Raw genomic sequence first — 22,660 nt, forward strand, 5'->3', positions numbered from 1 at the left:
TCGCACACTGAGTACTTGAGCTGGGTACCGTCACGATTGGTTTGCAAATGACCAGCTGGAGGCTCAGAGAGGTGGTCAGAAGTATGAAGATTACACAGTGACTAAGGCAGAGCCACCACTCAGACTGTTACAAGCAGAGGTTAGGAATATATTACTTATTGAGCATGTACAATATGCTAGACATTGTCTGAGCACCAGCTGGCATTACCCATTGTAACCTTACCAATTAAGTCCTGTTATTTTACAAGGGAGAAGACTGAGCCCCAAAGAAATGTGTGACTTACCCAGGATAAGGCTTATGCCGGTAGTAAGAGGAACCATTTCAGATTTCTGATCTCTTTCTCCTTCTCATGCCCTTCTCTTTGCTCTGCGAACTTTTAGTGCATCCTGTTTACCTGTTGGCATCTGTGCCTTTGGTGGCCACTGGCTTAACCATTTCTTACCACCTTCTCTCTGCTCCCTGGGGCCAAGCCGTCGTCATCCCTTGTCTGGGTGACACCTAGAGTTTCCCCACTGGTTTCCCTGCCTCCGCTTGTGCCCTTTGTCCTGTCTGCTCCCCACACAACAGCCAGAGGCATCCGTCTGAAATGCAAATCAGTCCACACCCCTCTGTTCTGAATCCTGTGCCTCCCCATCTCAGTAAACCAACTCCTTGCCATGGATTGCAAGGCCCTATGACACCTGGTCCCTGCCCCTCTCTGTGCTCTTCCTCACTCACTCCACCCCTGCCTTCCTGGCCTTTTGCTATTCCTCAAACACTCCAAGAGGGCTCCTGCCTCAGGGCCTTTACATGTGCTATTCCCCCTCTCCTGGATAGCCACCTGACTCTCTTCTAGACTTCACTCAGGTCTCACTTCAATTGTCACCTCCTCAAAGAAGCTCTCCCTGATTGCTCTGTCAAAATAGCTACCTCTTCCCCTGCCACCCTCTTTCCCTGTACTTGTGATGTGTTTATTCCTAGCCTGACACATTCTTCCTTTCTTCTTTCCTTCCTCCCTCCCACCCGTCTATCCATCATTTCCCCCCCACCCCTCATCACCGCTCCGGCCCCAACCCCAAGCGCATTGCCTGTCACACGGCAGGCGCTCAGTCTGCTGCATGAACCGCTGTTCCTTTGAGGCATCGGCGAGCCCCACTTCGCCGGGGCCCCTCAGACGAGCGGGGAGTTCGGGTGATGGATGTGCTGACACAGGCAGTTCCTCGGTGGCTTTCCTGTGCTAAAGGAAGTACAGGAAGGAAATGACAATAATTAAGGAGAACCAATTCAGTGCACGGGGACGGGCCCAGGCTTCCTCTGCCCCTCGTCTCTTTGCCCAACGTGACTTTGGGCTCGCCTGAGGCAAACAGAAGCGTGCCTTGATGGAATAGGCATAAGTTAGTTTTATAATGATTAAGAAGAAGAAGAAGAAAAAAAAAACCCTTATTTTTCACTTTCCTTTTTTAATCAGTAAGTATGCTGTGGGTGTTCCCTGTGGTTTCTCAGTCAAAGAGAGGATTGTTGTTGAGCTCTGAGTTCCCCTGGGGCTTCAGCTGTGCGTGTGTCTAACTTTAACTTTGAACTAGTGCTTTTAGGGCTCTGCTCGGACGGGGGGTCCCGAGGTCCGTCTCGGAACAAGGCAACAAGCTTGGTGATTGTGCCCAGATCTCGCCCCATCCTTGTTCTGTTCCGGTTATAGCCCCTCGCAGCCCCGTCCCGCCCCAGAGGCGGAGGGGAGGGGACCACGTGGTGGAAGGCAGGGGGCTGCAGAAACTGGCCTCCGAGGGGGGGTCCTTTGCGTGGGGGCTCGTGTGCGGTTGTGACACAGAGGCGGTTTAGCGCTCAGTCGGGGTCTCTAGCAAGTGCCGCCAGGGAGGGAAAAACGATGCGGAAAAGGGTTGTGCGAACACGGGATCGTATTCGGCCCACATCGTGTCCGCGAAGCAGCACGTGGCGCTTACCTGGGGATGCGGTGATCTTGCCCGCCCGCACCCACCTCTGTGCCCCTGCTCTCACACGCTCTTTCTTTTTGTGTTTATTTTCCTGTGCGTGTTTTTTCCTGGCCAGGGGAGCCGGAGCACTGACTCCTTGACTTTAGACCCCGGGTCGTCGGGGATGTCAGGTGCCTTGCGGCCCTCTCCTCGGCCAGCGGTGCGCCTCGGAAAGCGCGTGGCCGGGTGGGAGGTGGGCTTCGGGAAGCTCTGACTTGCGGGGGACCTGGGCGTGTGAGTCCTCCCTCGTGGGCAGCCCCAAGCTCCACCGTGGGCACTGGGGAGGGAATTCGTTTCCCCCCTCCCCACGTTGAATCACTGAGAGGCTGCGTTCTGTCTGAGCTGAACGTTAGGGTCCCGCTCGAATCCCAGTAAGAAAGGAGGCTTCGGGGCTAGCTGGGATTCTGGCCCCACGGAGTTGGGTCGGGCCTTATTTTGCCCATTGCCCATCTGGAGGTCACTGCTAACAGCCCGATGCCCGTGGAGTGACCGGGTGTCCATTGAGGGCCCCCGCTGGCCTGCGTTCCAAGCGTGGGGGACTCGGGGGCGGGCACACCCGGTACAGGATGTGGCCGGCCTCTCGAAAGCCGTCGGTCCCCGTCACCAGAGGGCTTCAGAGTTTGGGCGGCCCAGGCCTCGCTCATCCTTAAGGAGCTAGAGTGAGCTTTTCCTTTTTACAACAGACTTCATTTCCCTTTCCTTCGAAAAGTTCTTCTTGGCAGAACTGTGGCTTCTCCGCCTCTGAGCTCCCTGCCGCAGGAGGCGAGCACATCTCCCTTGCTGGGGAACGAGCCGGTGGGGGCCACATTCCCGCCCCACAAACCTCGCAGGTCCCGAATCCCGGGACCCGGACGGAGTCCCGGGAGAGACTCTTGGCCCGGATCGGTTGCTGACGACGGAATGAAAAGCTACCGAAGCGGCAGCAAAGGGAGAGGGTGTGGGGCCGTTAAATAAAGGGCAGGGGGAGCCGCCGGCCTCTCAGGAGTGAAGCGCAAATGAATCACTGATGTGCGCTGCGTTCCCACTGGACGGTAAAGGGAGCATTTAAAAAAAAAAAATTTTTTTTTTAACGTTTATTTATTTTTGAGACAGAGGGAGACAGAGCGCGAGTGGGGGGAGGGGCAGAGAGAGAGGGAGACACGGAATCCTAAGTGGGCTCCAGGCTCTGAGCTGTCAGCACAGAGCCCGACGCGGGGCTCGAACTCACGGACCGTGAGATCATGACCTGAGCCGAAGTCAGACGCTTAACCGACCGAGCCACCCAGGCGCCCCCAAAGGGAGCATTTTTAAGCAAAGAGGAAATAGAAGGAGGGCGTGTAACAGAAGAGCCACGGGCCGGGGAAGCGTCTGGATTTGCCTCTGATTCCCAGCTGTACCCTTCCTGAGCTGGGTGCCTGAGGCCGCTCACTCAGCCTCTCTGAGCTAACGTATGAAGCGCTGTCCCTGAGGCAGGGCTCGGTGGGGAGGTGGGCAGGGCGGGCCCCGAGCTTCCTGTGACCCTCCTTCGGATAAATCAGCTAACGATGCCGTGGAGCTGCCTGAGAGAGAGGTCCGAAATGAATGACGATGACGGCAATGGTGATGATGGTAACTGCTGACATTTATTGAGCGCTTACTGAGTGCCTGGCACTGTTCTCAGCTCTTTGTGTGTGTTATACCATCGACCGCTCACCGCAGCCACGGGAGGGGTATCTACGATCAGGGGCCAGTGCCGGAAAGCCCCGATGAAGGTTAGCTCTCAGAGGCCGATGGGGCCCGAGGAAGCTGGTGGTCACAGCCCCCAGGTCTGGGTCGGGCTCTTTGCTAGTGTTTTCTACCCATCCCGGTGGGAGAGCGTCACGCCTGGGGCCTCGGTGCCGACGTTGGCACGGAAGGGGGGGGGAAGCACGCGTGGACTGACGGCGCCCGGTCCCCTGTGCCAGCGCAGCCAGCCCGTCCTGTGGGACGGCCAGGTTGCTGCTGCTTCAGAGCCACCTGAGGTGGGCAGCTGGCCGGTGTCCAGGGCCTGGCGGATGAGAATCAGGCTTGGGGCTGAAAGATGCCGGCGCACTGAGTGGCTCTCTCCCTCGAGAGGCCGGCGGGCTCACGGCGGACGTCTGAGACGTTCACCTAGGAGAGGTGAGCAGGGTCACCTCTGAGACCAAAACGATTTCTCTGGGCTGTCGTTGATGTCACGTCCTGCAAACGTGACGCGCCACGGAATCCCCTTCTGTGTCTGCAACAGCCCCACGAGAGCGTGACGAGAACGAGAGCAGCAGAGATGATGGACGATGTCCGCCGAGCACCTGCTGTGTGCCGCCCCTGTTCTGAGACCCCGTTCGTCCTCCCGAGTCCGGGAAGTAGATCAGAGGGGCACCGTTTCTCTTTCACCTGTGGGGAAGCATCTTCGGGGGCGGGGGGTGATCCGGATCCGAGTGACTTTCCCGAGGTCAGCAGCCAGCAAGATCGACAGCTCCGACTTGGGCTGGGGTCCGCCAACTCCCAAGCCCCCGCTTCTACTGCTCTGAAACCTCTTCTTCGGGCTTCCTGGTGGCACAACCAGGCCCTGGGTGGCTTTGGTGGCTGGGCAGATGCCACGTGGCTCACCGGAGGAGGCCCAGGCTCGGAGGCACATTGTCGCATCCCCAGGCCGCGAGCCCCAGCGCCCTGCCGCGATTCCGTGAGCCCGCGGACACCCGGATGACCGGGGACGCGGGGCGACATGAAAGGAACACGCTTGGCCTTGATGGGGCCCGGCCCCCGGCTCGCTGGAGGCAGTTGAAAGGAAAGCTCCCGATAAGGAGACACTTTATCACGCCTCTTGACAGGCCGTGCTTCCTCCCCTCTGTGGCCCCAGCCTTAAACCCCTTCCAAGTCCCTGGCGTGGGGCCTCGGCCACCCCGTGCTCTGGTGGGGCCGTGAGCGGGTGGGAGTGGATGCCAACCCTTTGAAACCACCCAGAGGGCCCCACGTGGCCCTTATCTTGGCCCGTGGTCGTTTCTGGGCCGGAAAAGGGAAGCGCAGAGAGGAAGGCCTTTCTCCTGTGGCTTTTGTGTTTGGTTCGCATTAAACGAGGCGGGCCCGGGACTTTTGTTGTCTGTTTTCCCACTTTTCAGCGCCAGGATGATGGATGACTCTCGGGGGCTGGCAGGCCACACGCCATGCCACGCTCACGCACGCTCACGGCTGGCGGATGTTCAGTCTGCCGTGTGGCTCCCGGACCAGGCGAGCGCTGTGCCAAGTCTGAGCGGGGTCCTCCGGCCCCCCAGGGCTGCCCCGGGGAGCGCGGCCGTGCCAGGGAGTGGAGGGCTGTGAATTCATTCACTCCGGGGCCCTGGCAGCCGGTGGCCTTGTCTAGACAGGAAGATGTGTGTGATCGGATTCGAAGACGGGGCTGTAGTTCCTGCTGCGGTGAGCAGCAGCCTGGAGCCCTGGGGCCGGGGGCGGGGAGGGGTGGGGGGAGCCCAGGCTGGTGGAGGCAGGGGTGTTTGTGCCCCCACAGGAGGCACAGAGGCCAGGAAGGGCAGAAGTGATACAAGGATGGGCCATGGAGAGAGGGGACCGGACCAGGACAGGAGCGGGGAGCGGGGCTGGGGGCGTGTGTGCGCCTGCTCTCAGAGGGAACAGGGTGACAAATGGGTGTGCGAATTGTCCAGTGGGTATTCCTACGCACAGATGTGCATAGAGATGTCCCCACCCGCGGGGCTGTGCCCGAGCCGGTTTGTACTGGTTCACGGGAGCCGATGGTTAAGTTTTCAGGAATTCTACCACGTTTTACTATATAATCTGTGCTCATTTTACACCCCCCGTAGCCACAGGGTGGGAAGAGCGTCTAATGCTGTGCTCCTGGACGGCTCTTCCCAGCTCCGTGTTCCCTGACGTCATGCCCGTGGCTTGAAATCAGCCACGGTGGGAGCATTTCCACCCTAGAAATTAGCGAGCACTACGAATCCAGCCCTTTGCCTCGGAGAACCGGTTGTCACACACGTACCAGCCCCCTGCTGTATAGCCCGCAGGCACACACACACACAGAATGAGGAAGACAGACGGACACACAGGCCAGCAGCTGCTTGAACAGATGCCGTTTTTTGTTTCAGGAAAATGCATCAAACTTTTATACATTGGTTGATTTTTTTTTTTTTTTTTCTTTTTGTCTGTTCCCTTCTCTGCATGCAGGACCCTTCTAGCATCCAGGCAGGGCAATGGTGTGTTTTCTATAGCAGGACTTCTTGGCCCCTTGAGCAGAGGTTTGCTGAGCCTCTCCTGTGTCTGGGCACCGAACCCAGGTAGTTTTTGTAACTAGTCCCTTGCCCCCCATCACCCAGGCTGGGTTGTGTTTTTCCCTAGCCCCTTCTGTGATCTACTCTGTATGTCAGTCCGTATCCTGCAAACTGGGGTTCCCTGCGAGATGAATTCTTAATTGGCATTTTAGAAAGCACTTCTGTAACTATTTTTTGGGCCCCTTTGTTTCGTCGTGTGTTTATGTGCACCTTTGATTTCTGACTGGTGATTCTGGTTTCCTATGTATGGTAGTGACATAAAGATTGTCAATGCATTTCTATAAGTAAAAATAGGAGTTAATTTTAATTCTTTTTTTTTTAATGTTTATTTTTGAGAGAGAGAAAGGGAGACAGAGTGCGAGCAGGGGAGGGCCAGAGAGAGGGAGTCACAGAATCCCAAGCTGACTCTAGGCTCCTAGCTGTCAGCACAGAGCCTGACGCGGGCTCGAACTCACACACTGCAAGATCATGACCTGAGCCGAAGTCGGATGCTTCACCGACCGAGTCACCCAGGCTCCCCAGAAGTTAATTTTAAAGAGAAAGATTCAGTAACCAAGAGTGCTTTAAAAGCTCAGGAACATGGTTGGAGAATGGCTGAGGTTTGGGGAGCACTGTTGTGGCCCCTGTGGTGTGCTGTCCCCTGCCTTCCAAAATAACAGGCACAGAATATCAGCGAGTGGTCAAGAGAATGGGCCTTGGAGCTAGACCTGCCGAGGGTGGAACCCTGGCTTCTCCTTGCCTGGCTGCGTGACCTTAAACAAATTGCCTACCCTCTCTGTGTCTCCCTTCCCTGTATAAAAACGTTTAGCAAGCTCTCAAGATGTTATGAGCTGCTGCTGTCCTTGCAGTTGGCATTATTACGATTAATTATAGCGTTCTCCTGTGATACCAATTTTCCTTAGCGTGGCTTTTTTTTTTTTTGGTGGGGGGGGGGGTGGAATAGACAGGGTTCAACAAATATTTGTTGACTTGACTTGAATTTTAGATTTTTAGAAAGCTGCCAGGCTTGGCACCTTTCGACCAGGAAAAAGCAATTGGGAAACCAGACAGAAAGTAAGCAGCAATTTTATTTCTAGCAAAAGCCCCATCGTTACTCCTGTGTGCGTCAGACAGCCGTCTGTTCCCCCATGCCACCAACCCCCTCCCGGGAATACCTTTCTAGACGCTCACTCAGATTGTGCACGAGAGGGCGGGGAGCCTCCTGGATTGACTTGGGTGTCATCACCCGATCTATTTCTGAGCGGTTGGATTGCTTGACTTTTTGTTTAGGGCAGTTTCTTTCAGATTCACTTTCAGCACTGGCTCTTCAGAGAAATCATTTTTTGGGGGGAAGACACCTATAAATCAGACATGTGCTCTGATCTGTGGATCTACGGTTTGCACCTTGAGTTTTTGGTTGTTTTTTTAATTGAGGTTCACCTAACATGGTTGTCTTCTTTCCACTGAGGTACAGTCAAGGGGAACATGGAGGCATGGAGAAAATTCCATTATGGTGGTAGAAGGATGGGCCTTTCAGTTAGGCCTAGAGCTGTATCTAACAGAAACCCAAAATCACAGTTCCCTAAACACTCAAACATTGATTCTCTTATGTGCAAAGTCTAGAGATGAATGATTCAGAGTGCTGGGAAGCCATCAGGAATCCAGGCTCCTTCTCTCTTCCTGTTCCACTCAAGGTTGCCTCGTGGTCCAAAATGATTGCGGGAGCTGCCACCATCACATCCATGTTCTGAGCAGAGAAATCCCAAGGAGGAGAGAAGACAGGGCCAAAGGGGCCCGCTCCCCAGTTGGGTTAGCTTCCTCCTGGGAACCTGTTTGCGAGTTCGCACCACACTTCTGTTTGCGTCTCATCGACTCAAACCCAGTAATGTAGCCACATTGATCTGCAAAGGAGGCTGGGAAGTAGAAACTCTTAGCCAGGCTCATTGTCACCGGAGACAATTGGGATCCTGTTACTAAGGAAGGGAAAATGAGTAACGGATAGAGGGCATCTGTTGACCTTGAAGAAGAAAGATACTGTAACACCATTTTTATCATACAAGTTTAACGTTTGGAGAGATGGGGTACTTCGTTTCTTACCTGATTGTCTATTGCCTGTGGTCTCAGGAGGTGAATGTTCAAGCTGGAGACGTGGCAGGGCTTTGGGAGAGGTCCATACAGGATGCCACCAGAGAGGAGGGCAGGAAGGGTCTCCTGTGATGGCTGATGGTCCCTGGGGACATTTGAGATTCTCTCTTGAGGACCTGTGTGCCAAAGTCAAAACCCCCAGCCCTCCCTCCCGCTAGTCCTATCGTTTTCAGTGCTGAGTTTCCGGCATCTAGAACTGTGTGAGGCACATCGGAGGCACTTTGTCTATAGTCCGTAAAAGAATAAGGGAACCTGAGCCTTTTTTGCCTCATCTATAAAACCCGGATGAGTGCCTGCCTCCTTCTGGCCTTTATACATAGAGCGTGTCCTAAGGAGCCATGGGGACAGCAGGCGCCATAGTCCTTTAAAAGTCAGTGCTCAAAATTCTGGGCAAGGTGCAGCTCTTACTTTTTAAAAAGCTCTTTTTTCTTGTGCCTAAGGTAATATATGCTCATCGTGCAATGTTTAGAGTATACAGATTACTCATTAATTATTAGGTACCTACTGCATGCCAGGCTCTGAGTCCAGGTGAAACATGAGGTGTTCATTCCATTGAGGAAACAGGCATTGAACAGGTTAAACAATCAATAGGATCATTTCAGGTTGTATTTATTTATTTATTTGTTGGTTTATTCTTTAAATGTTTATTTTATTTTGAGAGAGAGAGAGAGAGAGAGAGAGAGAGAGACAGACAGAGCATGAGTGGGGGAGGGGCAGAGAGAGAGGGAGACCCAGAATCCGAGGCAGGCTCCAGGCTCTGAGCTGTCAGCACAGAGCCCGACGCAGGGCTCGAACTCACGGACTGTGAGATCGTGACCTGAGCTGAAGTCGGACGCTTAACCGACTGAGCCACCCAGGCGCCCCTGTGATAAAGAGTTTTAAAGAGAAAAAGTAGGTAATAGGAGAGAATGCCTGGGGAGGAGGTTTACTTTATGTTGGGGTAGTCAGGGGATTCCCCTCCAGGGATGGATTCATTTAAGTTGATTTTTGAATGACAATAAGGAACCAGGCACTTGAGAATCAGTGAACATTCCAGACAGAGGGAACAGCAAGTGCAAAGGCCCTGAGGCAGGACAGCTCAGGTATTTGAATGATGAAGAGGCCTGTATGGCTGCCTGCAGTGGCCGAGGGAAGGAACCGTAGGAGATAAAGCTGGACAGAGAAGAAGGAATCTGATCATGCAGGACCTTTGCAGGGCATGGAATTTGAATTTAATTTTTTATGCACTGGGAAGCCATTGGTGGGTTTCAAGAAGAAGAATGATGTTACCTGATTTACAGAGATCTCTCTGGCTGCTTGTAGAGGCTATTTTGGAATGGGGTGAGGCTGAGAGAGAAGCAGGGAGATAATCAAGGGGGTGGGTGCAGTGGTCTAGACCAGAGGTGGCGGCCGTGGGACCCCGGGGAGGTTACAGGAGCAGGTGAGAAGTGACGGGCTGGCAGTTCGGCCAGTTTGATGGACAAGGGGTGGGATTTCAGTACAGGATTCCTGCAGAAAAAGCGTAATTGAAGAGCGGTTCTCACGGGGGTGATTTTTGTCTCCCAGGGGATATTTGACGGTGTCCAGAGACGTTTCTGATCATCACGGCTGGGTTGCGGGGGTGGGGGGTGGGGGGAAGCAGGTTACCGGCACCTAGTGGAGAGGCCAGCGATGCTGTTGAACGTCATACGGTGCGCAGGGCGGCCCCTGCAACAGGTAATGAGTGATCCGGCCCCCAGATCAACAGTTGCCTTTGGTCAGTCCGCCAAGGCTGAGAAATCCTGACTCGCTCGTTGTTGTTTTTTAAACCCCGCATCTTAAATAAATGACGGGGGACCCTGATAATCCCAAATGTTCCCATCTATCCAGAGAGGTCCCTGTGCTGTGCGGTAATTGTTCGGTAGGACGCAGCCCTCCGCTTGACGGCCTTTCCCCGAGAGGCCCTCTGCTCAGTGAACGAATGAATGAACGAGTGAGTGAGCGAACGAGCGCGGGAGCCGCCTTCATAAAGAGGTGAGTCAGAGCGGATCGGCCCCCGGTCTTCCATCACGTTACGAAAGCCAGGCCCCGTGCGGCCGCACACAAGAACGGGCTCCTTGTTCCTGTATGATGTGATTTGTTCATCTGCCAGCGCGCCCCGCCTCTCCCCAGGTCACCGGCCGCGGCCGGCTTCCCGCCGTCTCGCCGTGCGCAGGGCCCAAGAGCTGTGCGGGGGCCCTCCAAAAACCCACCCTTTGAAATGAAAGAAACTGGATCTTAAAATCCCAAAATAGAGTACGGAAAGGTACACCTCACGTCTGCCTTCCCCTTTTCCCCCTTGTGGCAAAAGTGACTCAGAGCTCTTGGTCTGGATCCAGAGAGACCTGCGCGGCCCTGGGGCTGGGGGCGGGGGTGTGATTGTGTTGGGGACGGTTCTCACCTTTCCGAGGGCCCTCTTGCCCTCTTGCATTTCTGGAGTCCGCCTTCCCCCACCCCGCCGTCCCGGGGAGCCTGCTCAGCTTTTGGCTGCCGTGAAAAAGGAGGGGCCGGAGTGTAGGTTTCGCCCAGATGTCCCTGTCTTTGGTGGAACGTTTATGTAAAGCTGAACCGCGGTTTCTTGGCGGAGTTTTTATCAGTGTTCTCGTGGGGCTGCCGTCGGGGCGGGCAAGGTAGAATTCTTGCCCCAGCATCCTTGGGGTGTCCACATGCTGCCGGGTCGGGTACCGCTAGATCGGTGGGTGCACGGACGGCCCGAGAGGTGCCTTGGGTCCCCAGCTGCCCCCCTGCGGGGCACTCGGTCCTCTCCCCCTTCCCCGCTTCTCCCAGAGCCCAGGCCCCTGGCAGACAGTATATCTCCTATTCCTCAATATCAGGCCAGAGCCTGGAATGAGACTCCGGGAGAAACGTTTTTGAAGTGTGCTGTCCCTTCTTGTGGGGTCTTTGGGTGAACACACAGGCGGGCTGGGGGGCATTGCCCGGGCCTCGCTTTTCCCTCACCATCTCCGTGAGGCTGCCAAGTCACTGCACTTGCGACTCTGTCGCTGCCTGGAGAAGAGATTGTCAACTTCATTTTTCCAGCCCGGGTTTGTCTCTTCTCTGACTTCCAAGGGACTTGGCTTCGTATAATACGTCTCTTTCACGGTGAGACACATTCCTGCAGACTGGCTCAAATGGTATTGAGTTTAGGCGGACTCCAAATGTGGGGATTCTCTTCCAGACATGAATAAGCCTCCTCTTTCAGGGTCACTGGAGGATGAATCACTCGGCAATATGTTGAGCCACATAGGAGCCTGAGAATCAATCTGTTCATTTATTTACTCAGCAAATATTTATTGAATGTCTACTACATGCCAGGTAGTGCTCAAGGTGCTGGGCCACAGTAATGAACAAATTTTCATTCTAGCGGCAGCAGGAGGTGGGGGGGGGCAGACAATAAGCACAAGCATGAGGGGACACTTAGCACCATCAAGAAGGAAATCAACAGGAAGCTATACTGGGGGCGACAGTCGGGTGAGGGTGGGGGCTCTACTCCTGCCAGGCCGCTCAGAGAAGGCCTTGAATTTAGGCTAAGGTCTGATGAATTGGGAAGAACCGGCCACGGGCAGACGTGGGGGAAGGGTGTTCGAGGCTAAGGGAACAGCCAGTGCAAAGGCCCTGAGGTAGGAGCAAACTCAGCCTGTTGAAGGACCGTCACGGAGGTCCAGGTGGCTGGACCAAAGTTGGGGCGCTGAAGCTGGTGACGTGGGCAAAGACCAGATCATACAGGGTTTTTGTAGGTGGGGATGAGGCGCTTGGATTTTAGTCTAAACATACCTGAGGATCGTTACATTTTAGGGCGGAGGGACCACCTTCAAGATGATCTCTTCCAAGAACCGAAACTAGAGAAGAGGAATTTGCCAAAAGTCACCCAGCCATTGGCGGGAGAATATTAATAAAAGCTGATATTTATTGAATGCTCGCTGCATGCTTTGGACGTAACTCACTCAATCCTTCCAACAGCCCGGTGAGGTGCATCACGTCCTTAGTCCCGTTTACGGATGAAGAAACTGAGGCCCGGCGAACTCCCTAACTTCCCTTCCATGACCGAGGGAGTGCCAGGGCCAGGATGTAACCCCAGACAGTCTGGCTCCAGGGCTTACGGCCCTGTGTCACGGTGACCCCACTCGAGGAATAGCACAGAAAGACGACCTGAAAAGTGCTCGTTTGGCTTAAAACAAAAACAAAAAACAAAACAAAACAAAAACACCAAAAAACCCCCAAACGCTGACTCAAAGAAGGCTTGCATGTTTTAATCCAGGACTTCCAGACTCCTCTCTTGTATGACTCAGTCACTCCTTGGCCAGAGAGAGAGGTGGTCTGGATCGGGGGTGCAGATGGGGAGCCACAGCTGAGCTGACGTTTCTGTCGGGTTGGACCAGAGGCTGGGGGTTCAGGGCGGAGGGGGGCGAGTGAGACCCGAGAAGGGAAAGCTGGTGTCTGTAGCCTCTGACGAGGGGAGGGGGCTTTGTGTCTTTGTTCGAAGACTGGGGGTGGGGGGCGAGGAGGGGAGAGGAGAAGAGGGTGTGGCTCTTGGTCCGGAATCCCGCTTGCTAACGTACCTCGCCTCTGATCTCTCCATGGCTTCCTCGGGGTTCCCGGTGTGGACATGGTAATTGGAGACAAATTTAGCGTGTTTCGGGCCATCAGGCCTCTCTTCAGGCAGCGTGCTTGCTGTGCGGTAGATAGGTCTGTTTTTAATTTCCAGTGATGCGAGAAATACAGAATGACTTGCTTCTTAATTTAGAATCCTGAGAGGCACTGTCTTGTTTTGTTTTCGAGCCTGTGCCACATGTCTAATTCTCCCTCTCTGGGCTCACCATGTGATTCCACAACGTGGCCCCGTCCGTGGGTGTCCGCGGCGTGCCGGGCACAGAAGGTCCCCTGTCCGGCTGGGGGCGCCCCAGCTTGGGTCGGAAAGAGAGACGTGGGGCTCCTTTTTCGTCACACGCTGGAGATGCCGTCCCCTCTGTTTGGGACGGGGCGGTCCCGGTACCGGTGGTCCGACCAGCTGAGCCCTCCCCGCGCTGAGCAGGATGCAGCGGTCGCTCCGGGCCAGGAAGGTAATTTGAGCTGGAGCGGAGGCAGTGTGGGCAGCATAGCAGCTCTCGGTCAGGGGGACGGGGATGGTCTGGAGAAGTTGCAGCCACTCAACCCCCTCCTGGGGGGCTCTCCTCCCTTCTAGTGTCGCTTACCCGTCGAGCAACAGCATGGCATCATCGTAGGCACTATAGGTGGCTCAGTGAACAAGACAGACAGGTTGCTGATGATGTAGTTGGAGGAGGCAGAAAAAAGCAAATAAATACACCGTGCGAGGTCAGTTAGTGGTAAGAGGCTGACGTAACGTAAAGCGGTGTGGGTGAACGAAGAGTGCGAAGGGTGTGGGGCACCGTATTGGGGTGGGCCGTTGGGATGAGGAGAGGCTGGAACGAAGTGAGGTGCGGGCCCTGTGGGTCTGGGGGAAGAACCTTCCAGACAAAGGCCACAATAAGTGTTGCGACCCTGAGGCAGGAGGGCTCGTTGGAACACAGCAAGGCCAGTGTGGCTGGAGCGGAGGGAATAAGGAGGGTGGGCTGGGGATGGTGAAGAGGGGACCAGATCATCCAGGATCTTCTGAGTCCCGGGAGAGACATCGGCTTGTTGATCTGAGTAAGACGTTTGCTGTCGGTGGGGAGCCGGGGAAAGGGGGGTGGGGGTGGTGTTGAGCCGGGGAACAGGATCTCTAACTTAAGATTTTAAAGATCATTCTGGCTGGTGTGTGGAGATGACACAGGGGGAGGGGGCGGGGAGGGAGGGCGGGGATGGATGGAAGCAGGAAGGAGGCTACTGCACCAGTCCAGGCAGGAGACCGTAGAAGCTGAGACCGGAGTGGTGGTGATAGGGCTGGTGAGAAGCGGTTAGATTTCGGGTGGATTTTGAGCGTTGAGTCACCAAGACTTGTTACTTGCCTGGATGTGGCATGTGGTTTGCTTCTCTCTTGGTTTGTAGGCCCCATACCCCGAACCCCAAGGGAGCCTGCTGGTACTTGGGCCTTCCTCTTCCTTCGCTGAAGGGTCCCACCTTGGACTCCTACCCCCGAGGTTCCCGTGGGTGGGTCCTGGGTCTTTACTTGGCATGCAGGACGGGATGGGGCGTGCCTCTATGCCTTGACGGCTTCAGGGTTTCTTCCTTGTGGCCTTTAAAAGAAAGGTCAAGATTCACAAAGAGAAAAGCGGGGAGGGGGGGGGTCTTCTTTCTTTGAAAGAATGTTTTGGCCTTATTTAAAAAAATTTTTTTTAACATTTATTCGTTTTTGAGAGAGACAGAGGGTGAGCAGGGCAGGGGAAGAGAGAGAGGGAGACACAGAATCCAAAGCAGGCTCCAGGCTCTGAGCCGTCAGCACGGAGCCCGACGTGGGGCTCGAACTCACGGACCGCGAGATCATGACCTGGGCCAAAGTCAGACGCCCAACTGACTGAGCCACCCAGGTGCCCTGGCCTTATTTTTTTTTACATTATACATTCAGAAAATAATTTTTCTGTTGAGTTGTAATCATTGTAATAGGTTCAGGGGAGCTACAACCACGGACTCCTGGGACAATAGAACGTCTCCCTGGGAATGATCAAAATCCAGTGGACATTTTAAAAAATAGCGTCTGATTCTATTTTTATTTTAAATTTTATTTTGGATACACACACACACACACACACACAGCCCCCACCCTCACACCTTCATAACAGTAGATATATTCGTTCTTATTATTGATGGTACATTTTGGAGATGATTTTATATCTGGTTATGAAGCGCTTCCTTAGAGTTGCCCAGGTTGTGCACTGTACAATGCCAACGGATGCCCTTCATAGTCACTGTCATGCCGGTTCCTAGGATACTCATTCTTCACCGTAACAGCCTTATACTGCGTAATATATTACTACCAACCTAACCAGCCCTCTTTTGATTGGGCCCAGTCTTTGGCTATTTTAAAGAGTGCTGCGTTGAATAACCTTGTCCTTTGTTTTTATCTGCACATCTGCCGGGGTATCCTCCAGCCGGCCCACTCACTAGCAGTAGAATTACATTTTTAATTTTGGAAGATAACCGCAAAATCGTCTGCCACGGATTTGTCGGCACCCCATTTCTGCGGGCTCTGTTCTTAGGTTTATGTATTTCAAGCAGGGTCACCACCTGGGCGGCGCCCTTGTTCTGTCTGTGGTGTCAGGGCACATAGAGCAGATGAAGGAGGCCAGACCCGGATCCGAATCCCTGCTCGGCTGCCCGCGTGCCGGGGAGGGGGCTGCTCACGTCTCTGAGTTTAGCTTCCTCGTCTGTAAAAGGGCAGCTGCATAGTTCATGGAACTTTACAGGGACGGAAGCGGGGAGACAAGCGGCGATTGATGGGGCAACGAATTCTATCTGGTACTGGTGGTAAACGCAGCAAAGGAGATGGTTGCTGAGGGGCCCCGCCCCACCTGGGGAGCAAGGAAAGACTTCCGTGGGAGTTAAGATTGGAGCCACACTCTGCAGTGTGACCAGGAGTCAACTAGGACAGAGGTGGGGGTGGGGGGAGATCGTTCCCGACGATCAGACGCAGGGAAGATCCTGTAAGGGGCCGGGGCGCACGGCGGGGAGGGGCCGGGCCACGCGCGGCATCGCGGCCAGTGGGAGCGGGAGAGACTGATGGCCAACTGAAGCGTCTAAAAGGTCATCCTGGCCGCAGGACGGTGGGCGATGGTGGGTGGGGACTGGAGGGGAAGGTGGGAGTTGGGACGAGGGAGGAGGCGATGGAGGGAGAGAGTGCACTTTAGGCAGTGGAACTGACAGGACTTTGAGGTGGAGCCTGTATGAGGGAGAGAGGGATTAGGATTTAGGGTCAGGATTAGAAACCCGGGAATTAGGATTTCTAGCGAAGTTAATGTGTGCTCCCTAGATGGGTATGTAGTGCTCGTTGGGTTGCCTGAGGAGAGAGCAAAACCATGGTCTGGTTTGCCTGGTGTGTGTGTGTGTGTGTGTGTGTGTGTGTGTGTGTGTGTGTAGGTCTGTGGGGGGCGGTCTGTGTCTGGGGGAGGGGGTTGGGGGGCAGGCATGTTCCACACTCTTCGCATCCCAAAATAAAGGCGGAATTTGGGATGCGTGCACATTTGTAAAGATCTTCTCCCCACATGCCTGTGGGGGAATCGCAAGAAAACACCCTTAGGCGCTTTTCTCTTCTTTCAGAGTGAAGTCTTTGAGGACGGTACCAATTTCCTAATATTCCAAATTCAACAACAAAAAAAGCTACTTAACATTGTTAAAGTTTGATTTTGGTAAAATTCAAAACAGTTTCTTTGGCCGGTGGCCATGTTGAAAATCAGTCCCACGTTTTGGACGCGGTGGCAGTCGTCCATCTGAGAGTGTTTAAAAAGCTCTGAGCAGAGTCGATAGAAAAATCGTTTTCAAGGAAATGTCCTCTCCGAGCGCTCGCTGCAGCGTTCATAGCAGGGGAGAGTTAGGGCGAGCTCGCTGCCCAGCTGGGGGGGGGTGGGGGGTGGGGAGGTCAAAGCTGTGGCCTGGAATGGGACGGAAACGCCAGGGCGAGGCAGGTGGGGTGGGGGTGGGGGCAGAGTTTAAGGCCGCACTCTCTCCCCGGTGCCTGCCTCGCATTTAGACAGTCCTCAGAACCAGGCCTTCCTTAAATCACGTGACCCTGTGCCCAGGCACCTGACCCGGTCCTGCTAGTCTGAGCCCTGGATCCCGTGTGGCCGTTTGAGATCGCCTCATTAGACAAGATTCAGTGACGAGTGACAAGGGGACATGGTCACCCTGTATTGTTAAGTGGAAATGGCATGTAAGATAGAACCCCAGACGTGTGGGCCTAGAAGAAACGTCTGGAAGGAATACATTAAAAGGCTTACTTATTTGGAGGGAGTATTTCCTTTATAACTTACGCAGTTTTCGTATGGTCTGTTTCTCCGACCATGAATGAGCCGTCACTCACTTTTCCTTTGTCTTGTTGTAAGGTTAATAGCAACAAAGATCGGTGCCCTTTTATCTGTGCACCGGGGCAGTTAAACTGCTGTTGGGAGCGGGAAGAACTTGAATTTGGCGGGGGGTGGGGGTGGGTGGGAGGCGGGGTCTGATGAGCCCTCCCTGTGAACATGTGCGCCTCTGAGGAGTGGACACCGATGTTCCCCTCTGGGTCCTTTTTGCTGAGCTGGGGGGTGGATGCCCCTGCCTGTCTTAAAATGCCTCCTCCGGGTTCCGGGAGAGTTGGCCTTTTTCTGAGTTAAGAGGCAGGTGTGACACAGAGGAAGCCGATAAGGCCACATCCCTGGGGTTCCACCCGGTGGCTCTGGGGCTGTAGGGTTTTGAGGAGGTCCCTCAATCCCGCCGAGCCTCAGCTTTCTCGTCCAAAAAAGGAGGAACCCTGCTTTCCTGCTGTGTAGATTCCACCAGCTATGCCACCCCCCACCCGCGCCTCAAACCTCACGATGTGCCCTAGAGACATCCCTTCTTCCTGGAACCCTGTCAGCCGCCTGGGAAATGACAAGAAGCAGAACTTTCGCTCTCCCCTCGGCTGCAGGAAACGGAGCCTCTTGTGCTTTGGAGACCGGCTGACCTTGAGCTTCTAGGTTGCAGCAGGTGTCTGCTAAGGCCGGAAGGTGATTTCTGCTTGCCTGGGGCCCCCGGGAAGACCTTACCTTTGGAGAAGCCTGGAAAGAGGCCTCGTGACCGAGGTCTCCCTAAAATGGGGACCACAGGGTGCAGGGGGCCTTAGGGGCCGATCATGCCATCCCAAGACACGAAGCGCTCTATGCAAGACCCAAATCGCTCAGTTTTTTGGAGAAGCCAGTAAATGGCTACGCGCCCTTCTTACCAAACCTCCAGATTGCTGGCAGGACTGTCCCGAATGAGCACGCGGGGCCCTGGGCACCTGCTAGTCCTTCTCAGGGAGGGGAGGGTGGAGGTCCGAGGGTGGAGGGGAAGTGTTCTTCTCATTTCATGCGAGGTGGCGAGCTTTCTTCCCTGGGCCCTGCCTCCTTCCAGCTCCCACGTCAGAGGGGCTGTTAGCCCGCAGAGAAGACTGGAATTAGTGCCCGGGTTTACCACCCACAAGCATGTTTCGGGTTGTTTTTCACTTTACCGGGCTTTCGCAGACAACCTTTACCTTTCCATTCAGTTCTGTAATACCACCTTTGTGTTCTGAGTCATCCTCCTCCGGTGACCAGGAAGATTCTCGGTTCACGGGCACCCTACAGAAGTCATCTTACTTTGTCTTTGAAAGAGCCCTGGGGAGTGGGAGGTGGTGTCCCTGTTTTACGGGAGCATTTGAAACTCAGAGGGGCGGAGCCACTGCTCCAAAGTCACACAGCTTTTCAGAAACCGAGGCAGGATTGAAATTCAGCTGTGACTGACCGAGGGTGAAATCCTTTCTTCTTTCTCCCGAGTCCAGAGCCCTCTCCGGTGTCACCTGGGAGAGGGGGCCTCTCAGTGAGGTGGGCGCCCATCTGCTTGGACCACAGTAGCTGGTCCGACCCAACCAGGGGGAGCTCTGGAATGCAGAGACGTCCTTCTTAAAGGAGTGCGTTTCTTCCTCCACAAAGGAGAAACGTTATTTGTGCTGAATTTTCTGATGCCCTTCTTTCTCTCCTTCCATCCCCCTCTTGCTCCCCCAACACCCTTGATCTCACAGTTGAGCCCTTACTTGTGTTTCCTGACGTGCATTTCTGCCCTGTAGTCCTAGACCCCAGAGCAGCTGTAGACCCAGGTGGCAAGGACACGGAGCATGTGTCGGTTAAGAGGGTGGCCTGAGAGCCCTGTGAGAGCCACATCCTAACTCCGTCCTGTGCTAGCTGTGTTAACTGGGACAGATCGCTGGTCTTGCACAAGCCTCGGTGGGTCCAGCCTACACAGAGCTGTGACGCACGTAAGTCATCGAGCTCGGTGCTGGGCTTGTGGGAGGTATGCACTGAGCTGCCGCGTCGTTGTTGATGGTGACCACGGATCCAGTATGTTTACTGATCACGCTGAACACGGTAAACAAAGTTCCTGCTACCAAGATGCATGGACCTCGTGTTTCGGTGGGGGACAGAGATACTAAGCAAACACCTAACAAAACAAGAAAATCTCAGGTGGTAATGAAGTCATTGTGCCAGTGGTGTGGTAGCGAACCTTGACCATCCAATTCTCTGGGGGGAGAAAAGAAAAAAGAGCCTCGATTTGTAGCATTTGCCAATTTTGGGGGTATCGGTATCCCTACTGTGGGGGACTTCAAGTTACCAAAGTGGCACCCACTGACTCTTAAAATTTCTAAAAATTTAACGAGTGGGTCTTGTAAGGCCCCCAGACCTGGCTCCAGCATTGGGTATAAGTACATAATGTGGTTCGGGAAGGATCTGAAGAGCTCTGAAAATGAACTGTACCAGCAGAAGGGGGTTCTAGGCAGAGGAGGGCTGTGCAAAAGCCCTGAGGTTGGAGAGAGCTGGGTGTGCTCCAGGAGCAGAAGGTGGTTGGTTTTGGCAGGACTCAGTGGGGTGGAGGGAGAAGTGACAGGCTGGGCCAGCGGAAGCCTCATAGACCACGTTTGGATTTTATTCTAAGGCCACAGGAAGTCTTTGGAGAGTTGTAAGCAGGGGAGTGTCTGTGTCTGATTTGCCCTTTTTTTTTTTTTTTTTTTTGAAAAAGGCTCTTGGGCTATTCTGTGAAAGGCCAGCAAGAGACCAGTTAGGGGAAGTGGTTATCATCCCAGGGAGACGCATGGATGCTGGGACTGGTGTGGCTGGATTCAGGTAGAACTGTAGGGATGTGACACAATTTTTTAAAAGTATATTTACTTTTATTTATTTTGAGAGAGAGAGAGAGAGCGCACACACATGCACAAGAGGCGCAGAGAGAGGATGAGAGAGGGAATCCCAAGCAGGTTTCACACTGCCCGTGCAGAGCCCTATGCGGGGCTGGAACTCATGAACCCGTGAGATCATGACTTGAGCCGAAACCAAGAGTTGAACGCTGAACCGACTGAGCCAGCCAGGTGCCCCCAGGGGTGGGACAGGTTTTATCTTCGGGTGTTTTATTTTCAGGGCTGTTTACCGTGAATACACCCAGGCTGCTGCAATTTCTGCTGTTCTGTCCTGGGGAGGAGGAAGGGACTGAGACCATCGGGGCTCACTCTCTGTCCTACCTACTTTTCCTTCTCCACCCCACGGGATGCTGTGTTTACCGCCTCCTGATCAGTTCAGGAGAGGAGGTGACGAAATCTGTTTATCTTGGGTCCAAATGTAAAGCAAAACCAACAAAAACAAAATCTCTTCTCAGCTCGGACCTCCTTCCTTTGATTTGTGCAGAACAGGACCCTGTTCTGCAGTTGGCATGGGGGAGAAAGATGAGAGGTTCTGATTTGGATTTCCATCTTTGCCCTTGGGCAACTCTTGGGTGTGTATGACATGTGGAAATGCTGTGGGTGTCGGCCTGGCAGCTTATGAAAAAAGATGTCACCTGGCTCTGCTCCACTCCCAGCCTGTCTCTGTATGGTTTTTAGAAGGACACGAGAGGACTCCCGTCTTTCCGGAACGGTGTCGTCCAGTAGAACTTTTCTTGACGACGGACGTGTTCTGTATCTGTGCCGTCCATCGCCGTGGCCACTAGCCATCTGTGGCCACCGAGCACTGGAAATGGGGCTAGCATGACTGAGAAACTGAATTTTCCATTTTATTTAGTTTTTGTATTTATTGTGTTGGACACAGCAATTCTGGACCATATGTCGTCCTCCATTGCCTTGGAGACTTTGTCTTATGGCAGTTGATTGGAGTTTTTTTTTTTTTTTTAATTATTTTAAGTTTATTTATGTTAAGAGAGAGACAGAGTGAGCTGGGAAGGGACAGAGCAAGAGAAGGAGAGAGAGAGAATCCCAAGCAGGCTCTGTGCAGTCAGCACAGAGCCCGGTGCGGGGCTCAAACCCGTGAACCATGAGATCGTGACCTGAGCCAAAGTCGGACGCTTAACCAACTGAGCCACTCAGGCACCCCTAGCCTGGACAATTTATATTACTCAGAAGCCTATTGCTGTAATTAATTGTTTATATTTCATTTGTTTTAGTAAACATTTTTGTGCATGACTCCTGACCGCACGATATTTTTTCTAGGGTACGTAGTGAGAAATGGAATTACCAGGTCATAGGGCATATGTAGTTTTAATTTTTTTTTAATGTTTATTTATTTTTGAGACAGAGAGAGACAGAGCATGAATGGGGGAGGGGCAGAGAGAGAGGGAGACACAGAATCGGAAACAGGCTCCAGGCTCTGAGCCATCAGCCCAGAGCCTGACGCGGGGCTCGAACTCACGGACCGCGAGATCGTGACCTGAGCTGAAGTCGGACGCTTAACTGACTGAGCCACCCAGGCGCCCCTGTAGTTTTAATTTTTAATTGAAATAGTTATAGCAGGTTATGTTCCTGTCAGCTGCATGAGAGAGTGCCCGTGTGCCGTCTGTAAAACACGTGATTGTATCAAATAGCAACATGCATGCCATTCTAATAGGCAAAAAAATGGTATCCCAAGGTAATTTGCATTTTCCCGTTTACAAGTCACATTGAACGTCTTTTCCAAGCTAATGACCATTTGTTTTTCAGTGAGTTGCCTGTTCAAATTTCTTGCTCATTTTTCTGTTGGATAGTTTTGTCGATTCATTCAGCAATATTCTGGGTGCTAGGGATGTTGTGGCAAGTAAAATAAACAGACACACCTGCCCTCAGAGAGGTGATAGTCCAGTTGTAGGAGAAGGACCTAAGCAAAAGGAATTGAGGAGCTATGTAATAATGTTAGATGGGATAAAGAGAAGGAAAAGCAGATAGAGAAGAAGGAAGGAGATAGTCCTACCCACTGGGGGTAAGACTCGGTTTTAAACAGGATGGCCAGGAATCTTGTCCTTTACTTATTCACTTGTAGGCATTCTTTATGTATTCTGTGTACTAATCCTTTGCCCGTTCTGTGTCGCACACATTTTCCTCCAGTCTTTAATTTTCTTTTGACTCAGATGATGGCACTTTAGCCTTGCTCTTTAGTTTTTTCTAATTAAGAAAAAAAATCTAACTTGTGAATTAGAATATATTCATGTAAAAAGCATAAGTTTTTTCTTCTGATCTTCCCAAGCAACCCGTGTCAAGAGCTCTGGTTTATCTTTCCTGATTATTTTTTTGTCCTCACCACCATGTGACACTCTCCCCACCACCCTGCTGGCAGCTGAGCACTGGCAGTTTCCGGCTGTTTCTCCGTAAATACAGTTCTGATCTCCTACCTTCTCACGGTCGCAAAGGCTCCATTTTGGAGAGGATCTCCGTAATTCATTGTTTGAGCAGCCCTTCT

General features: G+C 53.3%; 1 protein-coding gene across 4 annotated transcripts in view; it reads left to right on the forward strand.

Moving 5' to 3' along the window:
* Positions 1–22,660, forward strand: part of NFATC2 (nuclear factor of activated T cells 2) — a 133,662-nt gene that overhangs the window by 36,173 nt on the left and 74,829 nt on the right. The window lies entirely within an intron of this gene.

Source organism: Panthera uncia, assembly GCF_023721935.1.
Source record: "Panthera uncia isolate 11264 chromosome A3 unlocalized genomic scaffold, Puncia_PCG_1.0 HiC_scaffold_11, whole genome shotgun sequence".
Classification (NCBI taxonomy): Eukaryota; Metazoa; Chordata; class Mammalia; order Carnivora; family Felidae; genus Panthera; species Panthera uncia.